A 13,505-nucleotide genomic window follows, 5' to 3' on the forward strand; every position below is an offset into this window, starting at 1 on the left:
TTGCCTGGCTAATTTTTGTATTTTTAGTAGAGATGGGGTTTCGCCATGTTGGCCAGGCTGGTCTTGAACTCCTGACCTCAGGTGATCCACCCACCTTGGCCTCCCAAAGTGCTGGGATTACAGGTGTGGGCTGCTGCTCTGGAGGGAGGTTGAGAGAGGGGTGAGAGTTGAAAAATGACCTATCAGGTACAATGTTCACTATTTGGACACTGGATACAACAGAAGGCTGATCCCCATCAGTATGCAATATACCCATGTAACTACAAGCACATGCACCCCCTGAATCGAAAATAAACTAGTTAAAAAAAAATAAAAACTGCCTTTTTTTGCAGAAATTGGTATACTGATCCTAAATTTATATGGAAATACAGAAGATACAGAATAGCCAAAACAATCCTGAGAAAGAAAATCAAAGTTGAAGAACTCACACTTCCCAATTCTAATTTACAATAAAGTTAAAATAATCAAGACAATGTGGTACTGACATAAGGATGGACATATGGATCAATGGAATAGAACTGAGAGTCCAAAAATAAAGAAACCAGAAATAAATGAGGAATAAAAATACACATATAGTCAATTGATCTTTTTCTTTTTTGTTTTTTGGAGACAGGGTTGCTCTGTTGCCCAGGCTAGAGTGCTGTGGCTTGATGATAGGTCACTATAGCCTTGAATTCCTGGGCTCAAGCAATCCTCCTGCCTCAGCCTCCCAAGTGCCTAAGACTATAGTTGCATACTACTGCACTCAGCTAATTTAAACAATTTTTTTTTTTGTAGAGACAAGGTCTCATTATGTTGCCCAAGCTGGTCTCAAACTCCTGGCTTCAAGTGATCCTCTTTCCTTGGCCTTTCAAAGTGCTGGGATTACAGGTGTGAGCCACCACACCCGGCCTTGGTTAATTCAGTTTTGACAAGGATGCCAAGATGATTCAAGGGAGAAATAATAGTCTTTCAACAAATGGAACTGGGACAATTGGGTATCCCATGTAAAAGGACCCCTAACTCATATGTACAAAAATTCACTCAAACTGAATCAAAGACCTAAATGTAAGAGCTAAAACTATAAAACTCTTTTAAGAAAACATAGACATGACCGGGCGTGGTGACTCACGCCTGTAATCCCAGCAGTTTGGGAGGCTGAGGCGGGCGGATCACGAGGTCAGGAGATCAAGACCATCCTGGCTAACACAGTGAAACCCCGTCTCTACTAAAAATACAAAAAATTAGCTGGGCGTGGTGGTGGGCGCCTGTAGTCCCAGCTACTTGGGAGGCTGAGGCAGGAGAACGGTGTGAACCCAGGAGGTGGAGCTTGCAATGAGCCGAGATCACGCCACTGCACTCCAGCCTGGGCAACAGAGCGAGACTCCGTCTCAAAAAAAAAAAAAAAAAAAAAAAAAAAAAAAAAAAAAAAAAAAAAAAAAACCAGAAAACGTAGACATAACGTCTTTGTGACCTTGGATTAGACAATGATTTCTTACTTATGACACTAAAAGTGCAAACAACCAAAGAAAAATAGGTAATTATGATTTCTTTGAAATTAAAAACCTTTGTGCTTCAAAGGACACTATCAGGAAAGTGAAAAGATAACCCATCAAAAATACTTGCAAGTCATACATCTGATAGAGGTCTAGTATCCAAAATGCATAAAAAAGTCTTACGATTCAACAAAAAAAGGACAAATAACCCAACTGAAAAAGAGGCAAAGGATTTTAATAAACATTTCTCCACACAAGAAACATAGATGGCTAGTAAGTACAGGAAAAGATGCTCAACATCATTAGTCAATAGGGGAATACAAATAAAAACTACTTTAAGATACCACTTCATATCCACTAGCATGGCTATAACCAGAAAGACAGACAGTAACAAGTGTTGGTGAAGATGTGGAGAACTTGGAACCCTCATGTACTACTGATGAGAATGTAAAATGGTGCAAGCACTTTGGAAAACCATATGGCAGTTCCTCAAAAAATTAAACATAAATCTGGACAATGTAGTGAGACCCCCATCTCTACAAAAAATTAAAAAATTAGCCAGGCATGGTGATATGCACCTGTGGTCCCAACTACTTGGGAGGCTGAGGTGGAAGGATCACTTGAGCCCAGGAGATCAAGGCTGTAGTAAGCCGTGATCACACCACTGCACTCCAGCCTAGGCGACAGTGTGACCCTGTCTCCAAAAAAAAAAAAAGAAAAGAAAAAGAAAAAACGTACAAACAGAGTTATCATATGACCCAGCAATTTCATTCCTAGGTATATTCTCAAGAGAACTGAAGACATATTCCTACAAAAACTTGTATATGAATGTTCGGAGCAGCATTTTTTACAATTGTATCACCACAACCAGACAGGAACCCACACTCTCTGCCTTCTTCCCTGTTACCATGCAATGAAGTCCTCTTGCTACTTTCTAAGGCTAACTCTCACCTTGTCAAGGGCTTTGCTTCTGCAATTACATGCTTTTTCTCCTGCAACACCAGATAATCTCTCTCTCCAATAGAGCATTCTAATCAACACAGAAACATGTTATATATTTACATCTTAACTACACAACATGAAACAACAAAACCTCCCTTGACTCTACTTGCCCTCCAGCTACTACTCGTTTTCCCCCCTTCATTCCTACTTCCTTAAATCTCATCACTCATCAATTCACTCTCTTTAAGCTCCCAACCTCACCACTCCACTGAAACTGCTATTACCAAGAATGCTAACATCCTTCATGCTGCCAAATCCAGTGGGCACACTAGTCTGTTGTCATCTTAACTTGTCAGCAATGATCAACCAAAATGACCACTTTCTCCTGCTTAAAACATGCTTCTTTTGGTTCAATGACCCCACACCTGTCAGATTTCCTCCTACCTTTGTAACCATACATTCTCAGTCCCTCTAAGTTGATTTCTCCCTCCTGGACCTCTGAGTCCAGTCCTCAGCAGCCCATTCTAAAGTCAAATCTTTGACCTCATTATCATCAATAACTATACTACTTCTAAGACCTTGCATTTCAGCACCTACTCTCCAACATCCATCTTCTATCTTTCCCGACCACTTACTCTAATATCTTAACAATTCTTCGGCTTCTTGAGATCTCCAGTCTTTGACCCTTCATGATGGCACACTTGAAAATTTGGTCAAAGTCCTCTTCTTTTCTCATCTATACCCGCTTTCTCAGTGATCTCATCCACACTCTTGGTTTTTATACTATCAACGTGTCAGTGATTCTGATATACAGTCGCCTCTCAGCATCTGTAGGGGATTGGTTCCAGGAACCCTTCAGATGCCAAAATGTTTGGATGTTCAAGTCCCTTGTATGAAATGCCATAGTATTTGCATATAACCTATGCACATCCTTCCATATACTTTATTTATTTTTATTTTTATTCTTTTTTGAGACAGAGTCTCGCTCTGCCGCCCAGGCTGGAGTGCAGTGGCTGGATCTCAGCTCACTGCAAGCTCAGCCTCCCGGGTTCCCGCCATTCTCCTGCCTCAGCCTTCCGAGTAGCTGGGACTACAGGCGCCCGCTACCTCGCCCGGCTAGTTTTTTGTATTTTAGTAGAGATGGGGTTTCACCATGTTAGCCAGGATGGTCTCGATCTCCTGACCTCGTGATCCGCCCGTCTCAGCCTCCCAAAGTGCTGGGATTACAGGCTTGAGCCACCGTGCCCGGCCTTCTTCCATATACTTTAAATCATCTCTAGATTACTTGTAATACTTATTACAACATAATGCTATTTAAATTGTTATACTGTATATTAAAACTGGTATTTTTTTATTGCTGTATTGTTATTTCAAAAAATATTTTTGGGCTGGGTGCAGTGACTCACACCTGTAATCCTAGCACTTTGAGAGGCTGATGCGGACAGATCACTTGAGGTCAGGAGTTCAAGACCAGCCTGGCCTACATGGTGAAACCTCATCTCCACTAAAAATACAAAATTTAGTTGGGCCTGGTGGCTTGCACCTGTAATCCCAGCTACTCGAGAGGCTGAGGCAGGAGAATCGCTTGAACCTGGGAGGTGGAGGTTGCATTGAGCTGAGATAGCGCCACTGCACTCCAGCCTGGGCCACAGAGCGAGACTCTGTCTTTAAAAATATATGTATGGGCCGGGCGTGGTGGCTCAAGCCTGTAATCCCAGCACTTTGGGAGGCCGAGATGGGCGGATCACGAGGTCAGGAGATCGAGACCATCCTGGCTAACACGGTGAACCCCGTCTCTACTAAAAAATACAAAAACCTAGCCGGGCGAGGTGGCGGGCGCCTGTAGTCCCAGCTACTCGGAAGGCTGAGGCAGGAGAATGGCGTGAACCCGGGNAAAAAAATATATATATATATATATATGGATGGATAGATAGATAGATATAGATTTTTTTTTGTATCCATAGTTGGTTGAATCCACAGATATGGAGGGCCGACTGTATGTATCTCCAGCTCTGACTTCTATGTTCCAAATGTGTGTACCCAACTGCCTACTTGCCATCTCTACTTGAATGCCTGATGGCCACCTAAACGTAAAACCCCCAAGAAGAGCTCTTAGTTCCATGCCCCTGAATTCATTCTTCCTCTTTTCATTAAATGGCACTATCATCTATTTAGTTGCTCAAGCCGAAGGCCTAAAGGCCATTAGTGATTCCTCCCTTTTTCTCATTCTTTACATTCTATCCACCTGCAAGTCCTGCTGTTCTAGTTCCAAAATACCTATGAAATCAAACAGCTTCTCTCCATTTCCATCATCACTCCCTTCATCGAGCAGCCTCCTGACTGGTCCCTCTACTTCCACCTCTGCAATTCATTTTCCATGTAGCAGCCAGAGGGATTTTTCAAAAACATTAATCAGGTTATATCAATGCCTCCTTTTATTGGGCTCTGTAAGTGTTCACTAAGGCCCACAATTTCCAGCATGCCCTGGCTCCCACCCACCTCTCTAATATCGTAGCCCTCCGGTTCCCTCTTTTATTACCACACTTCGGCCACACTGCTGTCTCTCTTTTTCTTTCAACACATCCAAGTGGTTTCCATCTTAGGATTTTTGCCCTTGCATCCCTCTGCCTTCCATACTCTGCCCTCAATCCTCACTGAGTTTTTTGTCTCACACAGACTCAATCAGTGCTGTTCAACAGAACTTTCTGTAATGAGGGAAGTGTCCTTTATCTGCACTGTACAGTATGGTAGCCACTAGCCACATACGGTTATTGAGCACTTGAAATGTTGCTAGTGTGACTCAGAAACTGAATTATTTGATTTAATTTAAATTTAAATAGGCACAAGGGAGAGTGGATATCTTATTGAACAATTGAAGATAAATTGTCCACAAGCCATTCTCTATTAAATTATCCTGTTTTATTTTCTTCAAGGCACATTTCTACGATGAAATAATCTTATTCATTTATTTATTCGTTTTCTGCTTCTATCTACAAGAATTTTTGGTTCTCTGAGAGCAGAGGCCTTATGGATCTTGTGTACAGTGCACTACCCAATACTCAGAGCCTGGAACAGTGTCAGGAATGCGGTAGACGCTTGATAAATAAATAAACAATAAATCAGCAGATGAATAAAGCATTACATCAGCAGTTCTCCACATGTGATCTGTAAATTCCTGAAGGTTCCAGGACCTTCAGAGGGTCTGTGAACTCAGTTTTTTTCATAATAATGCTAAGACCTTATTTTGTCTTTTTTTTTTTTTTTTTAAGAGACGGAGTCTCACTCTATCGCCCAGGCTGGAGTGCAGTGGTGCCATCTCAGCTCACTGCAAGCTCCACCTCCCGGGTTCACACCATTCTCCTGCCTCAGCCTCCTGAGTAGCTGGGACTACAGGCGCCTGCCACCACGCCTGGCTCAGTTTGTATTTTAGTAGAGACAGGGTTTCACTGTGTTAGCCAGGATGGTCTCAATCTCCTGCCCTCGTGATCCGCCCGCCTCAGCTCCCCAAAGTGTTGGGATTACAGGCGGGAGCCACCGCGCTCGGGCTTTTTTTTTTTTTTTTTTTTTTTTTTTTTTTTGAGAAAGAGAGAGTCTGGTTCTGTCACCCAGGCTGAAGTACAGTGGAGTGATCTCAGGTTACTACTGCCTCCACTTCCCCAATTCAAGTGATTATTTATTTATTTATCTATTTATTTATTTTTTGAGATGGAGTCTCACTCTGTCACCAGGTTGGAGTGCAATGGTGCAATCTCAGCTCACTGCAACCTCCGCCTCCCAGGTTCAAGCGATTCTCCTGCCTCAGCTTCCTGAGTAGCTGGGATGACAGGCACGTGACACCATGCCTGGCTAATTTTTGTATTTTTAGTAGAGACGGGGTTTTACCATGTTGGTCAGGCTAGTCTCGAACTCCTGACCTCATGATCCACCTGCCTCTACCAAAGTGCTGGGATTACAGGTGTGAGCCACCGCACCTGGCCCCATTTAAGTTTTAATCATGAGACTGAAGCAATTCGGTCGCATCTCAGGCCCTACTTCTGGTTGTCTTGCTATTTCCACTTCATCTGTAGTGATTCCTTCCTCTGAAGTCTTTTTTTTTTTTTTTTTTTTGAGACAGAGTCTTCCTCTGTCACCAGGCTGGAGTGCAGTGGCATGATCTTGGCTCACTGTAACCTCTGCCTCCTGAGTTCAAGCTATTCTCCTGGTTCCGCCTCCCGAGTAACTGGGATTACAGGCACCCATCGCCATGCCCAGCTAATTTTTGTATTTTTAGTAGAGACGGAGTTTCACCATGTTGGCCAGGATGTTCTCAATCTCCTGACCTTGTGATCTGCCCGCCTTGGCCTCCCAAAGTGCTGGGATTACAGACGTGAGCCACCGTGCCTGGCCACCTTCCTCTGAAGTCCTGAACCCACAAAGTCATCATGACAGTTGTCATCAACTTCTTCCAAACTCCTGTTAATGTGGATTAGGAGTTGTTTTTGTTGGTGTTTTTTTTTTTTTGAGAAGAGAGTTTCACTCTTGTTGCCCAGGCAGGAGTGCAATGGCACGATCTCGGCTCACTGCAACCTCCACCTCCAGGGTTCAAGCAATTTTCCTGCCTCAGCCTCTTGAGTGGCTAGGATTACAGACATGCACCACCATACCCGGCTACTTTTTGTATTTTTAGTAGAGATGGGGTTTCTCCATGTTTGTCAGGCTGGTCTTGAACTCCCGACCTCAGGTGATCTGTTCACCTCGGCCTCCAAAGTACTGGGATTACAGGCGTGAGCCACCGTGCCCGGCCAATATGGATATTTTGACCTCCTCCCATGAATGATGAATGTTCTTAGTAGCATCTAGAATGGTGAATCTTTTCCAGAAGATTTTCAATTTACTTTGCTCAGATCCGTCAGAGGAATCAACATCTATGGCAGCTATAGCCTTTTGAAATGTATTTATTAAATAATAAGACTTTCAAGTCTTATTTGATTTTCAAATTTGATTTTCAAATCAAAATTACTCCTTGATCCATGGGCTGTAGAATGGATGTTGTGTTAGCAGGCATGAAAACATTACTCTCCTCTCACCTTTCCATCAGAACTATTGGGAGACCAGGTACATTGTCAATAAGCTGTAATAGTTTGAAATGAATTTTTTTTTTCTTTCTGAGCAGGAGGTCTCAACAGGGGGTTAAAATACTCAGTAAACAATGCTGTAAATGGATGTACTGTCACCAGGCTTTGTCGTTCCATTTATAGAGCACAGGCAGAGTAGATTTAGCATAATTTTTAAAGATCCTAGGATTTTTGTAATGGTAAATGAGCATTGATTTCAGCTTAAAGTCACCAGCTGCATTAGCCTCCAATAAGATAGTGTGTCCTTTGAAGGTCTGAAGCCAGGCATTGACTTCTCCTCTCCAGCTATGAAAGTCCTATATGACATCTCCTTCCAATAAAGGCTGTTTTGTCTACACCAAAATCTGTTGTTTAGTGTAGTCACATTCATCAATGATCTTAGCTAGATCTTCTGGATAACTTGCTGCAGCTTCTATATCAACACTTGCTGCTTCACCTGCACTTCTATGTTATGAAGACGGCTTTTCCCCTTAAACCTCATGAGCCATTCTCTGCTAGCTTCAAACTTTTCTTCTGCAGCTTCCATACCTCTCTCGGGCTTCACAGAATTGAAGAGAGTTAGGGCCTTTCTCTGGATTAGGCATTGGTTTAAGGGAATATTTTGGCTGGTTTCATCTACCCAGTCCACTCAAACTTTCTCCATATTAGCAACAAGCCTGTTTCACTTTCTTATCATTCATGTGTTCATTGGAGTAGCCCTTTGAATTTCCTTCAAGAACATTTGCTGTGTATTCACAGTGGGGCTGTTTGGCGCAAGGGGCCTGCCTACCTTTTGGCCTGTCTCAGCTTTCAACATGCCTTCTTCAGTAAGCTGAATCATTGCTAGTTGTGTTTTTCTTTTTTTTGAGACAGAGTCTCCCTCTGTCGCCCAGGCTGGGGTGCAGTGACGCGATCTTGGCCCACTGCAGGCTCTGCCTCCCGGGTTCAGGCCATTCTCCTGCCTCAGCCTCCCGAGTAGCTGGTACTACAGGAGCCCACCACCATGCCCAGCTAATTTTTTGTATTTTTAGTAGAGACGGGGTTTCACCGTGTTAGCCAGGATGGTCTCGATGCACCCCCCTCGGCCTCCCAAAGTGCTGGGATTACAGGCGTGAGCCACCGCGCCTGGCCAATCATTGCTAGTTTTTGATTTAAAGTGAGAGAAGTATGATTCTTCCTTTCACTTGAACACTTAGAGGTCAGTGCAGGGTTATTAATTGACCTAATTTCAATATTATTGTGACTCAGGGAATGGGGGGGCTCAAGGAGAGGAAGAGAGCCGGGGGGACGCTGGTCAGTGGAGCAGTCAGAACACACACGATATGTTTCAGTTAAGTTCTCCATCTTATATGTGAGTGATTCATGGCGCCCCCAAATGGTTACAGTTATGTGCTGTGTAATGATGTTTCAAGGAACAATGGACCACATTGTGGTCCCATGAGATTCTAATACTGTGTTTTTACTGTACCTTTTCTATGTTTAGACAGGCAAATTCTTACCATTGTATTACAACTGTCCACAGTATTCAGAACAGTAACATGATGTACAGGTTTGCAACCTAGGCACAATGGGCCATACCATACAGCCTAGGTGTGTAATAGGCTCTACCACCTAGGTTTGTCTCTATGATGTTGGCACAACAACAAAGTTGCCTAATGATGCATTTCTCAGAATATATGCCCATTGTGAAGCCACACGTAACTGCACGATAGTGACGTCAAAGTTCACTGATCACAGATCACCGTAAGAGATACAATAATAATGAAAAAATTTGAAATATTGTAAGAATTACCAAAATGTGACACAGAGACATGAAGTGAGCATGTGCTGTTGGAAACATGGCTCGGGTAGATTTGCTTGATGAAGTCGCCACAAACCTTCAGTTTGTAAGAAATGCAATATCCGTGAATAAAAAAATAAAGTGGAATGCAATCAAAGGGCATTAGCCTGTGTGCCCGCCTTTCCAGTTATCCGCGTGAGACTGAATCTTCCTCATATACTTCAACCAAACACCACATTTCAACAGATCAAACGAAGAAGCAGATATGGACATGTAGCTGCATTTCATTAACCCAGAATTAAAGAGATTTGCAAAATGTAAAACAATGCCATTTTCTCACTAATTATTTTGTTTGGAAATGTAGTTTTTTTTTTAATTTAACAATGTTTTATTTATGTTAACATTAATTTAATGGGTCTTTTTATTTTTAAATAAATATTTAAAAAAAATTTTTTTTGTGCCAGATCTCAGCTCACTGCAAGCTCCGCCTCCTGGGTTTACGCCATTCTCGTGCCTCAGCCTCCCAAGTAGCTGGGACTACAGGCGCCCGCCACCTCGCCCGGCTAGTTTTTTGTATTTTTTTTTAGTAGAGACGGGGTTTCACCGTGTTAGCCAGGATCGTCTCGATCTCCTGACCTCATGATCCGCCCGCCTCAGCCTCCCAAAGTGCTGGGATTACAGGCTTGAGCCACCGCGCCCAGCCATAAAAATTCTTTTTTTTGTTTGTTTGTTTTTGTTTTTTGTTTGATTGTTTGTTTGTTTGTTTTTTTGAGACGGAGTCTCGCTCTGTCGCCCAGGCTGGAGTGCAGTGGCCAGATCTCAGCTCACTGCAAACTTCGCCTCCTGGGTTTACGCCATTCTCCTGCCTCAGCCTCCCGAGTAGCTGGGACTACAGGCGCCCGCCACCTCGCCCGGCTAGTTTTTTTTTTTGTATTTCTTTTAGTAGAGACGGGGTTTCACTGTGTTCACCAGGATGGTCTCGATCTGACCTCGTGATCCGCCCATCTCGGCCTCCCAAAGTGCTGGGATTACAGGCTTGAGCCACCGCGCCCGGCCTGTTTGTTTGTTTTAATGAGTGGAGAGTTTCATAGGCAAGAAGGAAGAAGGCAGAAGGAAGCAGCTCCCCCATACAGAGACAGGGAGAGGAGGGCTCCAAAGCCGAGAGAGGGAACCCCTAAAAATTCTTAATTTTAACTTTTTTCTCATTGAGACAGGGTTTCACTTTGTTGTCCAAGCTGGAATGCAGTGGTGTAATCATGATTTACTGCAGCCTTGACCTCCTGGACTCAAGAGATCCTCCCACCTCAGCCTCCAGAGTAGCTGGGACTACAGGTGTGCACAACCACGCCCAGCTAATTTTTATATTTCTTGTAGGGACAGGGTTTCGTCATGCTGCCCATGCTGGTCTCAAACTCCTGGGCTCAAGTGATCTGCCCACTTCGGCCTCCCAAAGTGTTGGGATTACAGGTGTGAGCCACCATGCCCGGCCAATTTTAATTTATAATATGGCAAATATCAATAATAAAACCCACATAAACAAAAGCTCTTTTAAGTCTTCAATAATTTTATTTTGTTTTGTTTTGAGATGGAGTTTCTCTCTTGTCGCCCTGGCTGGAGTGCAATGGCGTGATCTCAGCTCACTGCAACCTCTGCCTCCCGGGTTAAAGCAATTCTCCTGCCTCAGCCTACTGAGTAGCTGGGCTTACAGGTGCCTGCCATCACGCCCAGCTAATTTTTTGTATTTTTAGTAGAAACAGGGTTTCACCATGTTAGCCAGGCTGGTCATGAACTCCTGATCTCAAGTTTTCTGCCCACCTTGGCCTTCCAAAGTGCTGGGATTACAGGCATGAGCCACTGTGCCTGGCCTTCAGTAATTTTTAACAGCATAATAGGGTCCTGAGATCAAGAAGTTTGGGAGACACTGCTATAGATAAATACTAAAGTTAATCAGCTTAAAATACCTCGGTGCATTGGTGGAGGGAAAACAAGTTAACTACAAATAAGCAACCCCATTTGGAAAACGGTTGAAGGAGAACACTCAGTGGCCCATGGTGTGCATTACATGAAGAACAGCAAGGATTTCCTGCCTCAGTAGAGCAGGGCCAATCTGGCTGCTCTACCTTGGTGGAGGAACTCCCCTACCCATTGTAACCCTGTGGCCACACCTTAGAAGGATTTTGAGGATTTCCTGTGGGTACTCTTTGGGGCCAAGACATTGCCTTAGCAGTTGATCAGTCACAGGCTTCCACTTGCCAGGATTGGGGTTTCTCTGGCAAGACCACTCTATTAAAAGATGTGTAAGTTTAGCCGGGCACAGTGGATCACTCCTGTAATCCCAACATTTTAGGAGGCTGAGGCAGGAAGATCGCTTGAGGCCAGGAGTTCAAGATCAGCCTGGACAACGTAGTGAGACCCTGTGTCTACAAAAAGTAAAAAAAAATCTGGCGTGGTGGCACACACCTTTAGTCCTAGATACTCAGGAGGTCAAGGCAGGAAGATTGCTTAAAGCTAGAGGTCAAGGCCGCAGTGAGCCGTGATTGTACCACTGTACCCAGCCTGGGTGGTAGAGCAAGACCCTTTCTCTAAAAAATTTTTTTAAATAAAAATAATAATAAAAGAAAATAAAAAGACATGTAAGGTTTCTGACTTCTTTGCATTTGGATAAGACCATGGGCTAATAACTGAGTCAGAGGAATTATACATTATGGTCCCTGAATCTAGACTTTGATCTTGATTTGCTAGGGAGAGGGAGGACGTCTCTCTTAGCAATGGAAACCTCCCAGTACTCAGATCCCTAAGGCCTCTGTCTTCACCTCTGCCTTGGAGCAATGTGAACACCAGGCATAGGGGTGGGGGCACAGCTGGCCTGCTCTCACTGTGTGGAAGGCTCTTTACATAAGGATCATTGTCCTCTTAGTGGGACAGGTCAGAAGGGATTGGGAGGGGTGTGTTTCCTGCCTGCCTGCCTTTGCTCCCATTCACTTTTTTGACTTAAAGAGATGAGCAATTTTTTTTTTTTTCCCGAGACAGAGTCTCCCTCTGTCACCCAGGCTGGAGTGCAGTGGCACGATCTCGGCTCACTGCAACCTCCACCTCTCAGGCTCAAGCAATTCCCCTGCCTCAGCCTTCCGAGTAGCTGGGATTACAGACGACTGCCATCATGCCCAGCTAATTTTTCTATTTTTAGTAGAGACGGGGTTTCACCGTGTTGGCCAGGCTGGTCTCAAACTCCTGACCTGGTGATCTGCCCGCGTTGGCCTCCGAAAGTGCTGAGATTACAGGCATGAGCCACTGTGCCTGGCCAAGATGAGCATTTTCAATCCTACAAAGCACATGACCATCTGACACTGAATCAGCTTGGATTGTTGGCTATGGGCAGCCTCTCTGAGCAGAGCTGTGGGAGCACAAGCTCAGGGGCCAGGCTGCCTGTGTTCCAGTTCATAGCTCAATTGCCATCTAGCTGTAAGACTCTGGGCAATTATTCTGTGCTTCAGTTCCTCAAATGTAAAATGGGCAATAAAATAGTACCCACTTATTTATGTTATTTTAAAGATTAAATGGCCCGGGTATGGTGGCTCATGCCTGTAATCCCAGCACTTTGGGAGGCCGAGGTGGGAGGATCACTTGAGCTCAGGAGTTTGAGACCAGCCTGGCCAACACAGCGAGACCCCCATCTCATTTTGTTTTAAAAGAAAAGAAAAATAATTAACAAATTAATATGTGTAAAGCTCTTAATATAGTGTCAGGCACATAGTGAATGTCTCATAAATGTTAGCTTTTTTTTTTTTTTTAGCCGGAGTCTTGCTCTGTCGCCAGGCTGCTAGAGTGCAGTGGTGCGATTTTGGCTCACTACAACCTCGGCCTCCTGGGTTCTAGCGATTCTCCCACCTCAGCCTCCTAAGTAGCTGGGACTACAGGCACGCACCACCACACCCAGCTAATTTTTTGTATTTTTAGTAGAGACAGGGTTTCACCATGTTGGCCAGGATAGTCTTGATCTCCTGACCTCGTGATCCACCCACCTCACCTCCCAAAGTGCTGGGATTACAGGCGTGAGCCACCACGCCCGGCCAAATGTTAGCTTTTATTATTCATTATTTTCTCTGCAAAATTTGTCTGTTTCTGGACTCTGAATTGAAGATTTGGGAAAATAGCCAGCACATTGACATATTTCTATGAAGCCCTCTAAAATTCTCACCTCTGCTGGGTGCATGA

The sequence above is a fragment of the Rhinopithecus bieti genome, unplaced genomic scaffold (genome assembly GCF_001698545.2).
Source record: "Rhinopithecus bieti isolate Rb0 unplaced genomic scaffold, ASM169854v2 scaffold_13029, whole genome shotgun sequence".
Classification (NCBI taxonomy): domain Eukaryota; kingdom Metazoa; phylum Chordata; class Mammalia; order Primates; family Cercopithecidae; genus Rhinopithecus; species Rhinopithecus bieti.